The following is a 21,183-nucleotide window of genomic DNA, read 5'->3' on the forward strand; positions in this document are numbered from 1 at the left end:
TCAGATAACTCATGGCTCAGCTGCACAAGATAGTGGAAAGCCATGTTGCTACCTGGACATCCAGAAGTCCTAAGGAACCCAACGTTATGAATGTGGGTGAAAAAAGGTACCCTGCCCCTGCCGATCAATGCCAGCTTTCTTCTGGGAATGGTTTCCTGCAGTCTTCCAGCATAACCTATCACTTGTTGGGTTAAGTCTGCATTAGGAGGTTCATATCCAAGCCCTGCTTGTGGTTAAGTGCTGAGGAGGGAGGAAGGGAGATGAATGTGGTCTCTGCTCCTGTAGGATTTAACAAACGTTGTGCGCAGGGTTGTCCTGAGTTATCCATTTCTGCAAGAAACAGTGTCTCGCTGCCTTGTGCCTGGAGCCTGCTAATTAGCTGTAAGTGATATAATGTGACTGGGATTTCAGCTCAAGCGTGAATGACCTATTCCCAGCTAGTCATGGCACTTGGCATGAGTGCTGCTCGCGGACAATGCATGCTGGGAGGCATCCCCTGCTGCTCCGTGTCTATAGCCTAACCAGCTGGCACAGAGCCTGACCTCGCGAGCTATTTGTTGCTGTGTCTCTTGTTCCTGTGCTCCTGACGCTATGAGCACTGAGCATGAGATTCCTGCTTGCCCTCCAGCCTCCGGGCTGGCGCTGGTTTGCTGACTGCAGGGACCAGGAAGAGTCTGTGAGGATGAGCTTCGTTTTGCTTCCCTGCTGGGGCCAGTGGCCAGGACCCCGCGAGCCTCTGGGGGGGCTTTCGTGCATGCCTCTGCTGGCCTGTGCCCGGTCCCACAAGTGCCGTGCAACACCATAAACCCTGGGACGTCCCCAGGGGAGCAGCTGGACTGCTCTGCCGCAGCACAGCAGTGCCTGGGTCCCTGGTGTTGGGACTGAAGAGCAGCCTGGCAGCTTGGGGAGGTTTGCCAAGGAGATGGGCACATGTCCCAGGTGTGCACGCACCCACCTCTTTCTGCCACCTGCAGGGATCCGACCTGGGGGAGGTCTTCTACCTGATGAAGCTCTGGATGCTGCTGATTCAGGCTGGAGTACTGCAGCAGCCATCAGCTCCTCCTGGACTCATAGACTGGGGAGAGGCATTCAGACTGTGCTGATTTTCTTCACAGCTTCAAAGGTAACACTGATTCCAGTGGGGGAAAAAAATGCTTGAAGGGACAGAGGCAAGTCTGGGTTTGGCAGGTTCGTAGCTGATGCTCTGGGCCCCAGATTGGCAGAGCGGTCTGTTGGTGGTTGTGCTCTGTTCCTCCCAGCTGTGCTTCTACCACTCTTGTATCCAAGATATCCCAAACTATGCGGATGCCACATGCAGACAAGGCCACGGGACAATGCGCTTCAGCAGGAAGGTGATGGCAATAGGTAGCTCTTTAAGAAGTTTGTTTCAAATAAGCACCGCACAGAGCCGGCAGTGCCTTTGGATCTCTGTTTCCTTCGGATCTCAGTGAATCTACACTCCTGGTCCCTTGACAGCCTGGGCGCTCAGGAGCAGCCAGGCTGGATTTGCTGGTGGTATCACCAGGTACATCGCCAGTGTTGGCTGAAGGCTAGTGCTGCAGCAGTGTGAGCACTTGTCACTTCCATCTTCCAAAAAATAGGCCTAAACTTTGTCTGCAGAAATACATCTGGCAAACTCCACGGCTTAAAATTAGAAGTGCAATTTTATGTCTAAAAGCTGACAATGGATGAACAACAGGTCATGCACAAAAATGAAAGGGGACGTGACTAATATTGGATGAATTTCTAGAAATTGGATGCCAACAGATCCATGATAAAATTCTCCCACAAAGTAAACATACAAAGATTGTTTATGTGCCAATTTTCAGTTTCTGCTGCATATTACAAAAGTAAGCTAACTGCGGTTAAAAATACAGAGTAACAAATCCTCTTACCAGGGAAGCTGCAGTTTCCAAATCTGCCACTCTAGTCGCAGCATTAATTTCCAAAGCCATCTATCCATAGCAAGATAACCTACTTGGCCAAAATTTCTTCATTGTGGGAATGATACTGAGTAAGCAACAGATACATACAGGCACACGTTGAGTTCTGGTAGATGAAATCTGTAGGGTCCAGCTTCTGCAGCTCGCTGGGGGAGACTGCATTTTTCTGAGTGCGCCTTACGGAGCTGCGTGGCTGGGAGTGCCAGTGCCTGAAATACACTGCCTGGCTTGCAAAAAAAAGCCAGTCCTCTTTGATGATGCAGAAATCATTTTACTTGTTGAAGCAGTGAATGTTAATGATTATTAATTGTAAAAGGCTCTCCAGGGGCTATGTGTGTGTGGGACTACTGAGTGCTTTGCAATTCCAGCATGAAATGAGTTACTCCACAGCATTAAAATGAGAACAACTCTCACTAGCATCCACAGAAAGTAATTGAATTGTTACTGTGTGGCACCAGTCCCTTCCGTTTTGCTCAGCATTGTCACAAGGAGCCAGGCACCCTTAGCAGTAAGACATAAAACATGAATTCAACCTGAAATTTAGGTGGAAAAATATATTTTCAGCCTCCCTCTAAAACTGCTGTAAGGTAACCCAGCGTGCCCCAGAGCAGCAGGGTAGTTTTGCCACAGAGGTGTTTGTGTTTTGGCAGCTGTCACAACAGGGGCAGGCAGGCAGCGGTGAGCGCAGGGGAGAGGTGCTTGCGGGGAAGTGCCTGTGCAGAGTGCTTGGCTGAACTGATCACAGGAACGACGAAAAGAGTGGCTGCAGCAGACAATCACAGGATTATTTCTGTGCAAATGAGCAAAGTTATTGCTAGGCTCTGCTTTGCAGGGTGCTCAGACGTGATCAGCCCTGCTGGAAGGGGGTGGGAAAGCAGCTTTAGTCCAGAGGTGTGGATGCCGAAGCAACAGCAGCAAGCACGCTGCTGGTACAGCTGGGCCAGGGCCAGGTAGGCACGGCGTGGCCATCATGCACAGTCCGCTCATGCCTAGGAGGTTGTGTGATGATGTGGCATGGGGTCCGTACATGTGGGACTTCAGGAAAACTTGTCTAATAAAAGAAACTGCCTCTTTAAGGCGTACCTTCCCCTTCTGTGCAAGGAAGATAAAGTAAGATCAATAAACCAATGGTGACTTTTAAAACGTGGGGAGAGGTCACAGCCAGAGAAACGATCTGATCCACTCGTCATGCAGAAGAGTTTGCACTGCTCCTGCAAAACTTGCTGCTCCCACTGCCTGGCACTGATGGAGTGACTTGGGAATCTCCCAGCCCACGCAGTACTTACAGCCTTCATTTTCTGGGGAAGGAAGGGAAGTTGAGAGCCAGGGAATTAAATGCCTTGATGAAGGGCACCTGTCGGATTCGTGGTCCTGCCGCCCGTCCTGCCAGTGATGTATTGCAATAACACATCACAGGAGCAGCAGCGTTGGGTGAAGTATGGCTGCAATAGATCACGGGACCAGCGCGGCTCGCGCCATACATCAGCCGGGCTCCACGCGCAGCAGCAGGCGCTGGCACCGTGGGACCGGGCCTGCCTGGCTCTGGGTGCTGTGCGGCGTGGGCTGGGGAGCAGGGCTGGCACCGAGGGGCTGCAGGCACACTGCAGTGCAGGGGAATGCCCTGGGAGCATCCCTGTCCTAGAGCTGCTTGCTGCACCCAGCGTGGTGTCCCTGCCTGCGAGGGGGGAATGCCCTGTGGGCCAGCTGGCCATCCCCATGAGCTGGGGCACCAAGTCCTGGCAGAAGAAAGGAGACTTTGAGACATGAATTTGTCCCCTCTCCCAGTGGTCTCCCTGGTGCCGTGTGAGGTGCCCTGGTCCACACCCTGTGCCACCGGCTCCTGCACACAATTCCTAGCAAGGAGCAAGGGGAGCAAGAGTTTATGTTGCCTTTTGTACCTGGTGATGCAAATTGCAATTCCGTGGCCCTCAGCTTTTCGGGCTGAGAGGCTGAGAGAAAAGGGGCCTTTTGAGAGCTTACAGCAATTTGCTCGCTGAATGGGAGTTGCTGTTCCTGTAACAGGAGTTGTTCGCACACATGCAGTAATGTCCTGTTCGGCGCTTATGTAATGCGGTGGAGGGGCTCCAGCGAGGGACCGACCCCGCGGAGAGGCACTCACACTGTCTCGGGGCCGGCAGAATGAGCCGGACTTTTCCAGGCCCTGCTGAGATGTTTATTTATAACTCCTAACGTCTGGCAGCAACCGTGCCAATCAAAACACGCCACGGGTTTTCCAGCGGGTTGGGAGCGCTCCTCTCAAAGAGGGTTTTTGAGGGGGGCCCAGGATATTTGATAGGAGGTAAGCTGTAAAATTAGTTTCAGAGCAGCGGGTTGTCTCCTTCCCAGCACGCTTGGCTGGTGGTGGTGGCGGCAGCGTTAACCCCTCACGCCCACCCCGCTCGCACCCTTGGCAGCTCTGCCTGGCTGCGCTGCCCTGCGGGGCTCAGGGCTGCAGGACAGCTGCTGCCGTCGTGCTGCCTGTCCCTTGCAGCTTGTCCCCAGCTCCCCGCCACAGGGACACCCTGTGCCCTGTCTGCCCCCGTTCTATGGACCCGCTCTGCTGGCAGCCTCTCTTCCTGCTGCTCTGCGCTCACACACCGTCGCGGCTTGCACCCGCGGCCACCCGCCGGCACTGCGGTGCCTGGGGACCTGGGCAGGGCGCGTGGCTGCCGAACCCGGTGGCACACGGGTGAGGGCTTCAGGGCGGCTCTGACTTGATGCTCTGTGAAGGTGACCACGGCTGATTGTTCGTGTTTCATGGTGGGCAACTGCTTTACCAGGCAAAACTGTGTTTTAATTAGAGAGCTGGAAATTTCCAAAATTCACTCTTAGACAGTGTAGATTCACCAAGGCAGAGTGGACTGGCAGCTGGACTGCAGCAACGGTGTGGACAACGTGACCTCCGGAGCCCTGCGTTCCCTGATCTGCTCTCAGCAGCACCTCTCCAGAGCTGCTCCCCTCTTGCTCTGCAGCAGAGCACAGTGGGAACATCTTTACCCACACTTAACCCAAACGATCCAGGGGATGTTAGAAATGCTCACTGTACGAGCTAGCGCCGTCAGAGCAGAAGAGGCAGCCCCCGCCCAGCACACGGCTCTCGCCTGCTGGCCTGAGGAGTGAGGGGCTCTCCGGGCAGCGGCACCTGGCCTCTTGCTTGGGACACCTGAGGCTGAATAAAGTGAGCATTCTTAATGCCTATTAGAAAACAGACCCAATAAGGTGTTGATTTTCGTTTTCCATGTGCACATCTGCTAACCTCCCCGAGGTTCCTCCAAGTGTGTGCACGAGGAGCAGAACGCTGGCCAGCGAGCCTGCTGCACGGCCTGTGCTGGGAGAAGCTGCCCTGGAAGCACAGGGAGGTGCGGAGATCATAGCACGTGCCATTTCCATGGCTAAGTGCTTACTGTGCTGGCAGCCAAGAAGCAAATGCCAGCAACGGGCAGCAACAGGAACCTCTGGACTCGTGCTTTCATCCTCTTCCCATGCAGACTCCTCTGGAGGTTCCTGGGCTCTGTTAGCACTAGGATGAATTTTCAGTTGCAGCTGGGAAGTGTGGGACCCATGAAGGACAAGAGAAAGGCCTGGCTTGGCAAGGCTCAAAGCATCTGAAAACCTCAGCGTGGCACGGATGTTTTCAGAATCAGAGATCTGTTCTTTCAAGTTTAGTTGTGAAACTAATGTTCTCTTTGTTTTCTGCTGAATGATAATGAATCACTAGAAACTTGGAACCATTTTAAGGATGAATAAATGACACTTTCTAAGCTCCATGTTTATCTACTATTCTGCTACCAGAGCGATTTCATAGCAGAGCTATCAATGAATTTAATTTACATAATGGTTTATCATATACTTCAATATTTCAAACACACTTCATTAGGCACCACTGCCAGCAGTTACATGCTTTCTTATAGTTCTTTGCAAACTTTGCTATGAAATGCAACCTCTCCAACTATTAGTGGAGATTTAAAAAGAAGGAAAAAAAAAGAAAGCCTCAGACCACCAAGGGCTAGACCTGTCCTGCACCGGGTTGCCCAGTGGTCAGCAGCACTGCCCAGGTGAGGGACAGGCAAGGAGCCTCCGCTGCCAGGAGTGGGGAGCTCTGGGCATCAGGGGATTTTCTGGCTTAAGAGGTGGCTGCGGAAGGTGTGTGAGAAACCAGCCTCTGCTTCTGGCCTATGCCTATAATTAAAGACTTCAGCTCATTTACCTTCACCTTTTACTATTTGCATGTGTAAATATGCGTGTGTGAATTCTATGAGCAAAAAGCCCTGCAATGATACATGGAGAAATAAAAAAAGGAGAGGCATAAATATATTTTTAAACATGTTTTTTGAGGCAAGCCAAGCAGAAAGGAGATATGGTCATTTTTAAGGAGCTAGCTGATAGCCTCTCCGATTCATCTGACTTCATCAGATCTTCCCTTTTCTTCCAGATGTCTTTCCTAAACAGGCAAGGCTTATAGGCTCGAGGTGTCCATCTCCTGTGCATGTTCCTGCAGCAGGGAGCACCAGGGGCAGGAGGGGCAGGGAAGGCGCTCTCCGGAGCCAGGTCCAGCTGGGGTGTACCTCCAGGGCTTGGCCCTCGACAGACATCCCGCATGGGGACGTCTGTGTAACACCGGGACAAGTTTACACCCATCGATGCACCGAAGAGAGGTTTTTGCTCAGTATTAGAGATCGCCATTTGGGCTTTTTAAAAGGAGCGGAGCAACCTCGGTTTCCACACAGCCCTTAAGCCGGGTGTGGATGTTTCTGAGGCTCAATAGGCGCCACACAGGGAGCCCCATCGTGCCCACGGATTGACACCAAGAGGAGCCCTCCTGGTGCCCACCCGTGCCCAGCAGCAGCCTGGGCCTCCTGGGGGTGCGTGGAGCAGCGGGTGCGTGCGGGAGGCGTGCAGCACGCTCACCGTGAGCCACAGCCCAGGGGATGTTGCGCTGAGTGAGCTATAAATAGGAATTGCTCCTACATGAGGCTCCGCGAGCAGCGATGTGGCCCTCCGAGACCGTGTCCCTGTCACAGTCTACAAATGCCAGTCATGAAATGAAACAGCGCGTTTCATACTTTAAATAAAGCGGGCTCCTTGCACAGCCTAGCAGAGCGTGGGCAGACGTGGGAACATGAGGTCCTCACGGAGACGGGTCTCTGAATCACTCGTCTTGTTTCTGCTGCAGCCAAATCTGGGCTGCCTGCAAACAGAAGGATCCTCGTCAGTGCCTGGCACAACGCTGTAGGGTTGGGCATGTTGGCTTTCCCCAGTGTATGTGTGTGTGCATGCGTGTCACATTCTCAATAGTGCCTTCTTACATAATTTATAGCATGGATAACATAAAGGTTATTTTAAAAAATAAGCCAACCTTCTTTACATTTATTAAATTTGCTGTGGCATTCCATATGCACCTTTGCAAACTCCAGTATTACCCACAGGGGTCTGATCTGCATGTCACATTAGGCAGATGGAATATTTTATTTATTCCACCTAGGCTGTAATAGAGAATTTAAACTATTTGCAGCAACATGTTTGTGTTCCAAAAAATGGTGCAGGATGTTACAGTGTGCCCTGAAGTATTTGTGTGCTTTAAATACACAAGGTTGTTGGGAATGTAGCACTCAGACTAGCTACTCTGCGGTAAGCATTTTTTTCAGTGACATCAAGCAATTTTAGTGCTGCCAGAAACATACTTTTTACTAACAGATTCTATATTCATTAGAAGTTGGTTTTCACTTAGATTGAGTCTTTGATATTTGGTTTATTAATTTTTGCAATAACCTGAATTTCACAGTTTTGACTGTTAAAAGTCATTGTAGTTGATGGAAATGAAGAAACTTTAACCATTGATCTGTGGTAGTTAAACAGCACGTTCTTGCCTTTTAGTAGCTTCTCAGTAGAGTGTATTAAAGATTCAGCTGTGCTGTGATAAGAATCATGAAGGATGTATATGTTTGCATTGTTTTTGGCAAGAAACATCCAAATGATCTGTATTTATTATATAAAATTGATTTTTTTGGCATACATGCTATTTTTCATGGATTTTGGCCTCATACCAACACAAACAGGGTGATCTTGAGCAAAGCCATGCATTTTTAAGTCTTTATTTAGAGAATTTTCAAAAGAATCCAGGGTCATGAATTTATCTGTGAGTTTACTCTTGCTGCAGACAGCAGAAATGGTGGAAAACCACATTTCCAGCACGGCTGCAAGGTGGCGGTTGTTGTAAGGGTTTTATCGGAGTTTACAGTTACTCTTTGCAAGGAAGAATGCAGAAAGAAACCAATGGGTGCCGGGGGCTGATGCGGACGGTTGCACCGCCTCGCTTCACGCCTCCTCCCCACATCCTGTGAGCGCTGCCCGCGTGCTCTCCCAGCTCTGGTGCCCGCTGGCTTGCTCGTGTCCTCCCGCCCGCAGGCAACGCCTGCCTGCTGCCTGCGCCCAGCCCGAGGCGGGGGCTGCCGGTGCCCCCGACGCTGCCGAGCCCCCGCGCGATTTGGGCGCTGTGCCCCTGCCACCAGGCCCCGAGGTCTGCGGGGCGCGGGAGCCTGCATTATTTCCCTCTGCTCCCAGAGCCCGGGCAGCCTTCCGATTCCCCCGGCAAGGTGGGCGACAGCAGTGCCTGGCGGTGTGCGGGACGCACTGCCTGCCCCCGCCCGCCTCTGCGCCCGGCAGGCACAGTTACTGAAAGGGAAGTTACCGGAAAAGCACGGGGAATCTCTGGAAATGGCACTAACGAGCCTGTCCGCGCCGTTCAGTCCTGGAAAGCCGCAGCTCCACAGAGCTCCTTGTTCAGGGGTCTGAGTTGGAGCCCTGTGGGTCAGAACTGTGCTTCAAGCAGGGAAACTGCCGTGCCACGGCTTGGTGAGAGTGGGCCACAGACCGTGCCACCTCCAGCGTCTGGCCGTGCAGGGCTGGCAGCCTGGCTTTCCCCTTGCCAATGGAAAACTTCCCAGGATTCTTCTCCCTGTGAAGGAGGATTTATCCCATTAACATGGGACCCAGTCCTGAAACCTCAGCAGAGTTTACGTTCACAGTTCCTAAACAGAGACTTCAGACTGCAGTCCAACACCCCAGCTTCCTCTACAGATGACTGCTATTTTGGTTCCACAGGTGGTGTTAATATATTCCTCTTTAGACTCCACTTCCTTGTACAGCTGAGTACAATGTAAATAACATCTCAGTTGTCATTTAAGAGGAAAGGAGTGAGATGACTAGAATTGGCAGAAAAATCACAGGCTGCGATTTCACTTGCAGTATTGATCACAGACGTATTATACTCTTCTGTTAATGTCAGCCTTATTCCTCCAGCTCTAGAAAGTTGCTGAGGACATGGGGCTTGTCAGTGGAAAAAAAAAAAAATGAGGCTTTGAATGTCTGGAAAGACACTGCAGGGACAAGAGGCTGCCGCCCGGGTATGCTGCAGCCAGCCAGCCCCAGAAAACAGTGTGCTTCTGAGAAGCGGGACGCTAGGTAATGGGGCAGACATGCGAGTCAATAAACAGCACTGTCAGAGAGCTGGCCCGGGGGAGCAGCTGGAATTAAGAGGCTTATTCATAACTTTTCCGAGCTTTTGTAGAGGGTATGAAACAAACAGCAGCATTTCACAATGCCCCTGCCCAGGTCCCACCCCATCTCTCCTGCCCCAGTCTGACCAGTTTTAGCACTGGGAAATCAGGGAGGATTAGGGGGAAGGCATTAGCCGTGCCAGGCAGTCGGGCCAGCAATAAGCTGGCCAGGCAGGACAGCCAGGGGCCCTCTGGCCTAGCACTGGGTCCTGGTCCAGGCTTGTTGGGGCTCAGTGCTCGGTGCCATAACCCCGCAGCTCTGCTTACTCTAGCAGAGGCTTCTCAATTTCAGACACGTCCAAATCAAGCTTCTTGAACTTGCTTCTCTCTATGCTTTTGTTTTTGTTTTAAAAGCGAGGACAGAGAGAGGGAGTTTGCAGATCACCCTGTTTTGGGGAGTGTGCTTGTTTAAGACAAAGAACAGCAAAAGCAGCGTGTAACGTGGGTGTGTAAAGACAACTGCTGTGAGCGGCACAAACAGAGTTTTGATTAAAGTCCCAAGTCCCTTAGCATGAAGGGTGTTCAGTACAAGCAAAATGTTGGTTAGGAAATTGTGGCACACAGGTCCGTCATGACCCTTGCTTTTCAACTATCAATATATTGGGATTCTCTTATCAGTGTAAGAGCACTGTACGCACGTGGAGTGAAGACAGCCATCTAACCACGCAGATAAGCCAGAGGCGCTTTGGAGATGTGCCGTCCAGGAAGGTGTCGGGGTTGGTGTGGAGGTCTTGAAGCCTCAATCTATTCTAAACGTTCCTTGCAGAAAGTCCTTCTCTTGGAATTCGTTATGATAAAAATTTAATTTTTGTGTCTTGAAAAACTCTGTTGAACCTGGAAACCAGCCCTCCTGGAGACTCATGAGCTCTTGCCTTTCAGAACATTGTTTGCAGAGATAAAAATATTTCTGCCACACTTGTCACATGTATTTGAAAAACATATTAATCATTTAAACAAATATTAGCTCCGAAAGCCTATAAATACATTCACTGGGAGGAATATACCCTTTGTTGTAATATTACAATGAAAAATATGCTAATATAGTTGCCTAATTGCTTGTGTTTGAATAACCTCTTTTGTGACAATAAATGTTTGTGGCAGCATCATTCAAACAAGAAATGGAGAGTCTGGTGCCAGCAAGGATTACGTGTGCCTCTGCAGTCACTCCTGATGTGAGAGGAGTCTCCTGCTCCTGTGCTTGGGAGCTCTGTGGATGGAGAGCAGATGTCACGGCAAAAGGCAACCCAGTGGCTGGCTCTGCTGCTGCCCTGGCAGGGATGCTCCCAGCTCCTCCACCAGCACCCGTGTCTGGGGAGGTGAACAGTCAGTGTGAATCGAAGGTCACAGCTGATCGCTGGGAGAATCGAATCTGCATAGTACTTAGCCAAAAAAAAAAAAAAAAAAAGATTACGAGTAAGGGACTGGACAGGAAAGGACAGACCCCGGCCAGCTGCTGCAGCTGCCTGGCCCGGTCCCCAGGCGTGTGCGCAGGGACCAGCTGGGCCCGCTGAGCAGCACAGAGGAAGCCCCACAGCCAGAAATGTCTTGGTGTCTTTTTAAAACTTGCTTTTTGCTCTGCTACTGCATGAATTGGCAGGAGGCTGTATAATTTATAGGTGAGCCTTCAAATGGGGAAGAAAGAGGGTAAACCCGAGGTAGGAGCAGGCTCCCATGGGCAGAGAAGGGGGCTTCCCTGGGACAAGGACCGGGTGTCTCTGACCAGCATCCCATGAGCTAAACCAGCTTCTCAGCCACGCTTGCTGCCTGTGGAGATCTCATTAGATGCCTTCTCCACCATCTCCTTCATGCACTTTCATTGGTAATGAAAGCATCTTCACCTGATCCAAAATGACTCCCAAATAATGTATATTGTGGGATGGGCAGAGTCCTCAAAGATTTTTTTTTCATACAAACTCAGCGTTTCTTCTTATTTTCTAAAGGCTTATTACACCATAAGAATTTAAATAACAGTGACAGAGCAGACAATACATTACTCTCGCTACTCGCAGAAGACATACAACCCTGGAAGACTCTCCCTGCACGACCCACTAGGAGGTTGTGTTGTTTGCTGCTGTGCTGAGAGCTGGGCCTCAGAACTCCTGGGGGTGCCGATGCTGCGAGTCACATCTGTGGCTGTGCAGAAGCTGCATGGGAACGGTGCCACCCCCACAAAGCACCCTTTATACTGTTGCTTCCCACAGCTTCTGCTTTGCGGAGATAAGGATCTGGGCTCTCTGGTTACAGCTGGGGCTCCTGGGCTCTCAGAGTTATCTGAGCACCATAGCAGGGTGAATTTCTGGAGGTGGAATGATTTGGGGTGAGTTAGAAGAGCATTGTCTGTGAATTGTTTGATTATGAATGCCTTGCATCCCCTTGCTGTGTCACATTACCAAAGCTGGTGTCAGTATCTGATGTAATGGAAAATCCTCGTGCACAGCCCTCCCTGCAGCAGACACAAGCCAGGGGCTGTTACTGTGGTTTGGCGTGAGCTGATGCCCGGTGAATCTTCAGCAGGAGCCAGCTCTCAGGGTCCTGAGCGGGCACCCCTGTGGCTGCAGCCCAGCCTTCTGCCTGCCTCCCTGGATGTCACCTGCTACGACAGTCTGAGTTTGGAGGTACACCCCTTCTGCCCCGCTGCCATCAGGGACACCCAAATCAGGAAAGAGTTAAACATAACAGCACTTAAGGAAAATATTGTAAAATCCACTTGAAATTCCCATCAAACTCAATTAGCAGGGCAATGATATACCTAAACAACTGGAATGGGTCGACTTTTTATGCTTTGCTGGATAGCTTCCAAGTTGATAATTAAATTGCGCTGGGCTGCGAGATAAGTGGCTACGAGCGTCTCTCATGCAGAGACTTTGGAGGCCAACGGCCTGGTGGCCACCAGTCCTGCTGGGGTCCCCGCCAGCCGCTCTCTGCTGGATGAGGCCACGAGCAGCTGCTGTCAGGGGTCCCTGCCCCGCACAGCCGGGCCCTCCCGGTGTCCCCCGGGGTGGAAGGGGCTGCCTGCAGGGGCTGGGCTGGAGACCAGGCTCAGGGCAGCCAGCCTTGCTCCAGAGGTGAATGCTGCAGGAGCCCTCCTGAAGAGGTGGCCATAGCTGGGGACACAGCTGTAAAGCATTTATATTCACCAGTAATGGAGCGATGAGATAACAAATAGCAGTGACTGCCAGCTCAGTACTGACTGGGGTGTGGGAGGAGCTGCAGGACCTTGGGGGGGGCTTCCCTAGCCCCAGGGAAGGGCAGAGCTCCCTCCGGGTGCTGGTGAGTCTGGGAGGGCTTGGAAAGGCTCCTGCTGCCTCCCCAAGTGTGTGTGCCTGACTGGTGAGAGTAGGGGTGTGATTTTTTAACAAATAGTTTGCTTTCCAAAAAATATAGCTCTGTGATGAGTGACAATATTTGTTAATTTGGATTTAATCTGGTGACTAGTGGAACAAAATACTAGAAGTATTTTGAAAGGGATATTTTTGGCAAAACAAAAGCTTCGTTTTAACTTGGTGAAAATGAAGCATTTAAGCCTTCTGTTTTGGAGAGATGCTCTGATTTGAGATAAAACTCAGTTTGGTTAACAAAAGGAAGTCGAAGGGGTGAGAAGGAAAAGCTGCATCCAAACCTAGTGGGGCAGGTAACTCCCTGGAGGGGGTAGCGAGGGGGCTGTGGTCAGGGCACTGGCAGCACCTGCCCCGGCGCAGAGGGCTGGGCACAGGTTAGCGCCAAGCAGCTCAGCGTACAAAGAGGTGGCCCCAGGGGACTGCAGCCGGCAGCTGCCTGCGCTGCGGTGAGCAGTGCTGGGGCAGGTGGGGGCACTTGTGCCAGGGCTCCGTGCCCCCTCTGTTATCTCCTGCTCTTCCTGCTGCCCCCTGCTCTGTCCTCCTTTGACTCCGCGGCGCAGAGTTCAGCTCCGCACTGTGAGCGTTGTCTGAGTGTGGCGTCTCATCTCACACATTTGGGTAAGTCAGCCATGGAATTATCCTATAATGTGGAAATCATACAATTTCTCTCTGATCTTCCCTGAGCTTAGCATTTCATCTCGCTTATACTAAATGCAGCATGACTAAGTAGGCAAGAAAGGGATTTGAGCCCTTTTGTTACTTAAAATGTGAATTAGACGTTCCTGAGGGAAGTTTGTGTCACATTTTCAAGTTAAAAATGCATCAATTATATGTACATGGACCCCTTCCAGTGTGATGGTGAGGGAGGAGCAGAGCTGGTGGCTTCAGGAGCTGCACTGCCAGCAGACACTGCTGGCTTGCAGGTGACAGGGTGGCATCCTTTAGCCCAGGCTGAGCTGCACCAGCTCTGGAGGTGGCAAGGAGCAAGCTGGGAACTGCAGCAGGCCCAAACACAGCAGAAAGTCTTGGTGGGACTGGAACAGAGGTGCAGAGAAGTCGCGTGGGCCTAAGGAGGTTCCGTCACCTGCAGCCAGGGCAACGTGTGCCACGTTCTCAGCATCTGCTGCTCTCCTTGGGCTCCTAAAAGGTTCTGTGGGATTGTGAGGGGAAGGAGAGTATTTGTTTGAAGGGGGAAAAGAAATGGAGTGAGACCATCTGGGTGCACCAGGTACAGGCTCTAATCTAGGAACTGGAACATTCAGGGATGTACAGCTTCACAGTGACAAACTGCTCCTTCCATCTAATGGGAATCTTGCTTCCCTAGCAAAGGCTGCACACAGAGAAGCAGTCGCTGTCTGAGCAGCAATTCTATCTGATGCGTCACTTAGGAAAGAGGATGAGAGGGAGTTTCCCCTGCCCACCCTTTGCCAGCTGCATTCGGATTGCGCATGCGAGTTGCCTGCGGGTGCACGAGGCGAGGCACCAGCAGCAGCTCTCGTGCTGCAGTGCTCACGCAGCAGGGACGGGGCAGCACGCTGTGCCGTGTGCCAGAGCCTCGAGGACTCTCAGCGCCGCTGGGTGAGGGCCTCTTGTGTGAGTCACTGCTTGGGGGAGCCAGGGATCGCACAACGCTCTCGCTGTCGCTCTTTCCTCCCTGTAGAGTTGCTGGGTACGGAAGGCACTTCACCGCTGTGCCTGTAACGAGGGCCCAAGCACTAATCAGCGGTTAGAGCAATCTGCCACTGCTCTTACCCTCCCTCATTTTCTCCTGGCTAGAAATTGGATGAGTGCAATGCTTAGTGGCACTCTAACTTGCAGTATAAATTGCACTGCTGTGCATTGCGAAAGGTCAAGCTGAATGACTTGATGAAATGGATTGACCTACTGAACAGCACTTCAGTCTATTTAAGGACAACCAATTGCGGCAAGAAAGAATAGAAAAGCTGAGCTAGATGAAGGAGGGAAAATGGGCATTAAAAAGTACCATTTCCTACACCTGGATTATCCAGCATGGGGTGGAGTTGCAAACAGAGCCAGCGTGTACCAAGCCGCGTGTTAGTGGGCGTCATCTGGCAGGGTGGGTTTCCTCCTTGTGCCCTGCTGGGGCTGCGCTCGGCCCTTACAGGCTTTGCCCTGTGCTGCCACCGTCCACAGAAATCCATGAGGGAAGCAGCTGTAATCTTACATATAATTCCTCTGGTATCAGTAGAGATGCTTGTTCTCTTGTGCACCTGCAGGGCAGCATAAAATTGAGAATGCTGAGTGTGACCTCCAGTGCTGCACGCCGTGAGTTCAGTGTGTGCCTGCTGCTGAAACCGGCGTGGGGGCTGCGGGAATGGGGCCCTCCAGGGTGGTGGCCATAGCAGGAGGACACAGGTACACGGTCCCGGTGTTCTGGCATCTTGTTTTTCTAAGGCCAGCTCGGGGAGCAGCATTCACAGCAGGACGGGCTTGGTTTGACTCTCCTGTGGCAGACAGCATGCATCGAACTGGCTCAGAACGTTTCAGCACAAAAATATTCTTGCAGATTTCCTCCAAGCCTCCTGCCCACCAAGGCTACTGCTGAAGTGGCATGGCCTTGGGCTCTTCTGGAGGGAGAGCTGAGGGCTGGCTTGAAGCAGCAGGAAAGGTCTGCCACCTCCCTTCCCACAGCAAGGGGACCTTTGCAATGTCACTATTGTTCTTTGCTCCTTTTGTGGGTTTCTCTCCATTGGCAGGCTTTATTGATGAACACTACCTTGTGTCTTATGCATATTTACAGGTTTTTGTGTGTGACTGGGCAGCCAAAGTACTGTGCAAATGTTGCAAAATTGCCCATTTTCTGGGCTAACTCTGGATGCTGAACATCTCTGAATTTGGCTCAGAGTAGGAACCTTCACACCTGAACATTTCTTGTTGCAGCTGTGTTCATGGGCTCAATTAACATCTGTGGCTGGGCAGTATTGCATATGATGTATTCTTGCATCAGATCTTCTTACGGGACTTTGTCCTAAGTCAGGAGTCAGAAGAAGCACTAGGTAATTTAGGGAATAGGCTACATGGTTTGAATAGCAGATGCTCAAAGCAGTACATGGTGAAGTGATAACTGATGCACTGGAATATAATTCCGGGGACTGTTTTAAAATAACAGACTCAGAAATTGAAGCCCGTTTGTGCTTAACTAGCCACTATTTTTGATGCAAAAGTATGTGAGTTATTCAGTGTGAATATTTAGGATATGCTGAACATAATTGCAAGAGCTATGGTAAAGCAAACCCGACGTTTAATCTGGTTTAGGTTGATTTCTTATGCATTTTCTCGCAGGATTACAATTGAGCCTCCCTACTGACAGGACTTCCTGGCTGCTACTGTAATTAAAGCACAACGGTGACCTGCACTGCAGTTTGGAGGACAGAATTATGGGTATTTGTTCAGTAATGATCTCTGCCATAAAGCACAGTGCATTATATTCCATTTATGATCCAAAATACGAGCATTCATGAGCAGCATTACTGTGGTATCACGGCACAGTGCGGCTGTGTTTTTGTGTGAGAAGGGAATTTGCATACTGAATGTGTAATTACATGGCAGTGATTAAGTCACAGGTAATGCTGGTCTCTCCTTAAATTGCAGAGGGCACAAATATCAGTCACTTGTATTCACTGAAGCCATACCTGCAACTCTTCTGTGCTAAGCACAGTTTGCAGTGATGCTGAAGAGGTTGCAGAGAGAAGGGAGCCCGGACCAGCAACACCAACATCTCCCCGTCACAAGCCTGCAGATTTCCTTGAGGCACAAGACATTCTTCACACCAGTGTCAGAGTCCCTCTCCCCTACTTCTCCAAGTGTCAAATCTCATTTGTGCTCCAGCTCTGGTGACGACATCTCTCTGGATAAATTATTCTATTGCCCGATTGACCTCTTGGTTATGAATACTTTGCCCTAATATTACTTGAGTTTTCCCTTTTCTATTTTAAGGCTCTTGATCTTTGATGCTGAAAGTCTCTGTTCTTTCCTCTTTTGGGCAGCCCTCTATCACTTTTCTGCTTCTGAGCTCTTTCTGTGCCAGGCGTCCATGCTATGGAACCCGCTGCATGGAAATGCTGTGTTGTGTAACATATTCAGGAGAAGGGAATATTCCCCAAGTCCCCACAACGAGGAGCAGCCAGGTGTTTGGCAGGTATGTGTTCCAGCATGGGGGAATGCTAAGCATGACTGGCAGCTGCTGAGGGAGCTTTCTTGTCACGAAGAAAGGGGAGATCAAATGGTTGCATCCTCAGCCTTATGTAAAGGGAGCTGAGGCAGGTATGAGCAGGGCGAGGGAACCAGGAAGATCAACTTGTTGCAGCAGCAGACAAAATAAACTGCATTAAACAGAAAAAGTGCATCCTGGAGCATTTTGCACTGGACCTGAATCTTCTGTGTTTGGTGCTCTGCAGTGTGGTTGGTATTGGGGCGGTGTCAGGACACTGATGCCACCAAGCTAACTTGGGGAACCAACCATCCCAGCTGCCTGCAGAGCCTGGTAGCCAGATGCAGGGAGGAAGCAGGGATGCTTCTTTGTGGATCTCAGCTGCTGGGGCTGTTGGAGCAGCTGAAAGATCGCGTTTTCCCTCCAACCCAGCTGTGGTGCTCAGCAGCCTTTGGGAAGGATCCCAGCTGCTAGAAATGACAACTTTACTCAACAGGCTGAATTGGGAGCTCTTTCCAGTTCCAAACACTCTTTTTTTGAGATGAAAAAGGTTAAAGAAACCCAGCTGCTTTCAGAGTTCAGCAGCTGAGCTGGGGGGGTGGGATAAAGGCTCCCCAGGATGGGAGGGAGATGCAAACCCTTCATCTGCCCTTTGGGTAAATACTGCAGGAATGTTATCTTTAAACCAATACAACAACATGGGGTGAGCTGTGCGGTGCTGCCTGCCCTCCCTTGGTCCTGCCCCCAGGGCCTCCACACTCACTGCAGCTGGAGGGCAGCGGGGCATGGGTGGGCAGGTGGAGGAGACCGGGGTGATGATGGAGCCCGTGTGCTTGGGACGTGACCTGAACTGTTTACGTGCTGTGCTGATGTGGAGGCAGGGTGCTGCCTGGAGAAAGGCTCTTTGAGCACTTGTGTAAGATGGTGAGTCTGCTTCCAAATTCTTCCAAGGACAGCAACGTCTCACCTCCAGAAGCAACCCTAACCATGGGGAACCCTCATTTCTTTCCAGGAGTGAAGCAGGGTACCAGCTGTGTGCTAGTTTAAACCAACATTGATTTTCATAACATCCCTTTAAACCTGATATAGATACAGTTTCACAGGGCACTCTTGGGACAGAATTGCTACCACCTAATTGATTTTGATTTTATTTTCACTGCAGCAGTGTAATTATGAAAGCCAGCTATAATTATTGAAACACAACTAGAAGTATTTCATTATTAAAATACCCTTATGACTTATTATTAATTCATTAAATAAATTTGGATTATATTCCTCAATAATTAATGCACTGAAGTTTATTCTGCGAACTCTTCCTTATATTAGTAATGTGTCAGTTTTTGGTATTAAAGGAAAAAAATCCATCAAAGTATCAGAAAAAAGCATCAGCTCCTTATGAAACGAAGTGAGATCAGGGAGGCTTTGGTCAGGTGTGAAACCAGTCCCACAGAAGCCGGGGAGCCCAGCTGATGCTCTTTCAAGCTCTGTGTGTGCTCAGGGACCGTTCCTTAAGGGCTCTGGTAGCTGCGTGGCGTCCCGGCGGCAGGTCCCGTGGGAAGCTTGCACCGTTTCTGCTAGCAGAGGATGAGTCTACAAAACTCAGCTTCCCCACTTAGCAGGGCTGAGTTTCACACATTGTATTTGATGTGTGTTTACAGAAAAAAACACAACAACAACAGACGAAAACAGAGACTGAAGAGATGCGGTGGTTCAGAAGCTGCGCTCCTGCTACGGAGCTTAACGGAGGCACGGGGGGAAGATCCCAGCTAACTCGCTGTACCGTGTTGCTATGGCAGCCCGAGTTTGGAAAGTAAGCAGGTTTCAGGGAAGGGCTGCTCCTCTCCTGGGAAGGTGTCTGCTAGGAGTAACTCCAGAAAACAGAGGTGGGTGAGAGTCCAGCTGCGGTGATGCTGCCGCTTCCCTGCCCCAAGGCCGCGGAGAGGAGGTGGGGTGGCACGGTGCTGCAGTGGCCCCTGATGAAATATTGAAAGCCAAGGGAAGCTGGCAGGCGGTGAGAGCACCTCGGCTTGGGCTGATAAAGCCACTGAAGCCCTTGGCTCCCCAGCAGTGTGCTCCTGGCTCCCCGCACCCAGCAGGAGCTGCAGCGGCTCCACCAGCTCCGGCCGGCGCTGGCTCTGCAGAGGGACTGTCACGGTGGCTGGGGGTCGTGCCCAAGTGGCACGGACAGCTCAACTGCCCGTGCTTATTTCTAAAACTGGGAGAGACAAAGAGCAGCGTTGCTCTGGAAAGCTGCTTGAACGAAGCAGAGGGAAGTGAGGGCGTTCCCACCGGCCTGCTGCAGTCTCTGTCGTGGTGCTCTTTGGGCTCTCTGCTCTGCTTACAGCCCCTTTGCTCGTTTGTCGTCCTCTTTAACAGCAGCACTCCCAGGCACTCACTGATGAAGTTCCGTGACAGCCTAACCCCTCCTCACCATTCATGAATAGATGAAACAGTGCGAGGGAAAAAAAAAAAAAAGAAAAAAGAATTTGGGGCACGTTGTTTTGTCATTGGGTGCTGGGAAATGTGTGGCACAGCTTGCTTTGTAACCTACTCAGAAATAAAGTAAGCCACGCTCATGGAGGGAGAACACGGCAGGAGAACACTGGAGAACAGCTGAAGGAGTCTCTGAAGGCTCAGGCTCTCACCTGGACGCCTTTCCAGGGGATGCAGCAGTGTGAGGACAAGCAGCTTGCTGGCTCTGCCTGTGGTCGGGGACTCTTTCTCTCCATCTCCTCCTGTCAGACTGAATGCCCATTTGGCACGTGTGGATGTTGCTCTGCCTGGTGTCCAGGGCAAGGTACGTATCCCTGCGGGCACTGAGAGCGCTGAGCGTCCCCAGCACTGAGCAGAGAAACCAGGTGCTGAGAACTTGTAGAGACGGCCGTGGGCAGGCAGGGAGCTCCCTGATAAAAGACCCTGTAAAACTCCAGAACAGTTGGAAAAGAAGAGAATAGGTTGTCCTAGGAAAGTAGGAGCTCAGTGCTACAGCGAAGAAACCATGAGCAGACTGATGATGCTGATCTGCTAGAGAAACAGCTCCCTTGCAAAGCATTTGTAAAGCAAAAATAAGTCAGATAAATGTGTGTAGGTGTTTATATGATTTCATCTGAATTATCATATTGCTTACGTGAGTCAAAGTAAAAGATGCTTATGTTTAGGAACACTTTGAAGTATTTATTGTACTGTTTCCTAAAGAATTAAACTGCTAATTCAGAGAGCTCAGCTGGATTTACTGTTGTCTGGCTGACTTGGCGAGACAGTTGGGTTTGCCAGAGTTCTGTGTTTCTGCAGGCAGATGCACTGCATGTGAGCAGATCAGTTTGCTCACACGCAACTCGCTCTGACACATGCTAGACCCACTAGAACCAGCAGGCATACACCAGACACACAAGTAGGCACAGCAAATATGTCCTACACGTTATTTTCACATTTTAACAGGGCACGTTGCAAGGCTCTGCTGTAGGAGTCAGAAGGACATTCATACCTTTGTCCATTTTTTTTGGGAACTGCTGCTAAAATAGATGAAGCTGATAGAAGTACGTGTCCCTGAGCACACCGTCTTCAAGGCTTTCTCCGGGGAATTGAAATGCCACTCCGGGAGGCAGCTAATCCAGCAGCATCTTGGCTGTTGTGTCGACCTCATCTCCAGCGCCTGTTTGTCTCACCAGATGCTTCTCCGCTTCTCCTTGCCTCTTCCCCAGCGCCTCCCTTGGAGCGTCTCCCCTTCCGAGGCCGCCCTCTCCCAGCCCCTTCCTCGCCCCACAGGCCGCAGGCCAGGGCTTGTTCCCTGTATCTCTGGGCCATTGCCTCCTCCTCTCTCCCTGTTTTGGGCAGGGTCTCCCAGGGACAAGCCCTTGCAGCGCCAGAGGGAACCTCCCAAGCTTCCCACAAGCGAGCATCTCCCTGGGCCCACGTCCTTTGGCAGACCCGTGGCCAGGGCTGGGGGCGGCTGTGAGGACAGGTCATGGTTTTGAGAGACAGTGCTGGAAAGTAAACCTGCTTTTTGTCCACAAGAAAAACCCTCATCAATACCTGATTTTAAGAACAAGCCTCCTGAAACTTAGGCTTTTCCAGCTTCCCTCACACTTCCTATAGTTTGTAGTTTAATTATCAAAATATGCTGCACTTCTGCACTGATTCCCTCTCCTGAAAGCTCCTTCTCTAGCATCCTGCGG

The 21,183-nt window shown here is 51.0% G+C and overlaps 1 long non-coding RNA gene across 1 annotated transcript; it reads left to right on the top strand.

The window, feature by feature from the left end:
* Positions 1–12,574: 12,574 nt before the first annotated feature.
* Positions 12,575–20,633, top strand: LOC106043872 (uncharacterized). The gene is made up of 3 exons (XR_001211934.3): positions 12,575–13,455; positions 18,667–19,805; positions 20,447–20,633. It is a non-coding gene; the product is annotated as an uncharacterized lncRNA (long non-coding RNA).
* Positions 20,634–21,183: the final 550 nt, after the last annotated feature.

This window comes from Anser cygnoides, chromosome 17 (genome assembly GCF_040182565.1).
Source record: "Anser cygnoides isolate HZ-2024a breed goose chromosome 17, Taihu_goose_T2T_genome, whole genome shotgun sequence".
NCBI classification, from domain to species: Eukaryota; Metazoa; Chordata; class Aves; order Anseriformes; family Anatidae; genus Anser; species Anser cygnoides.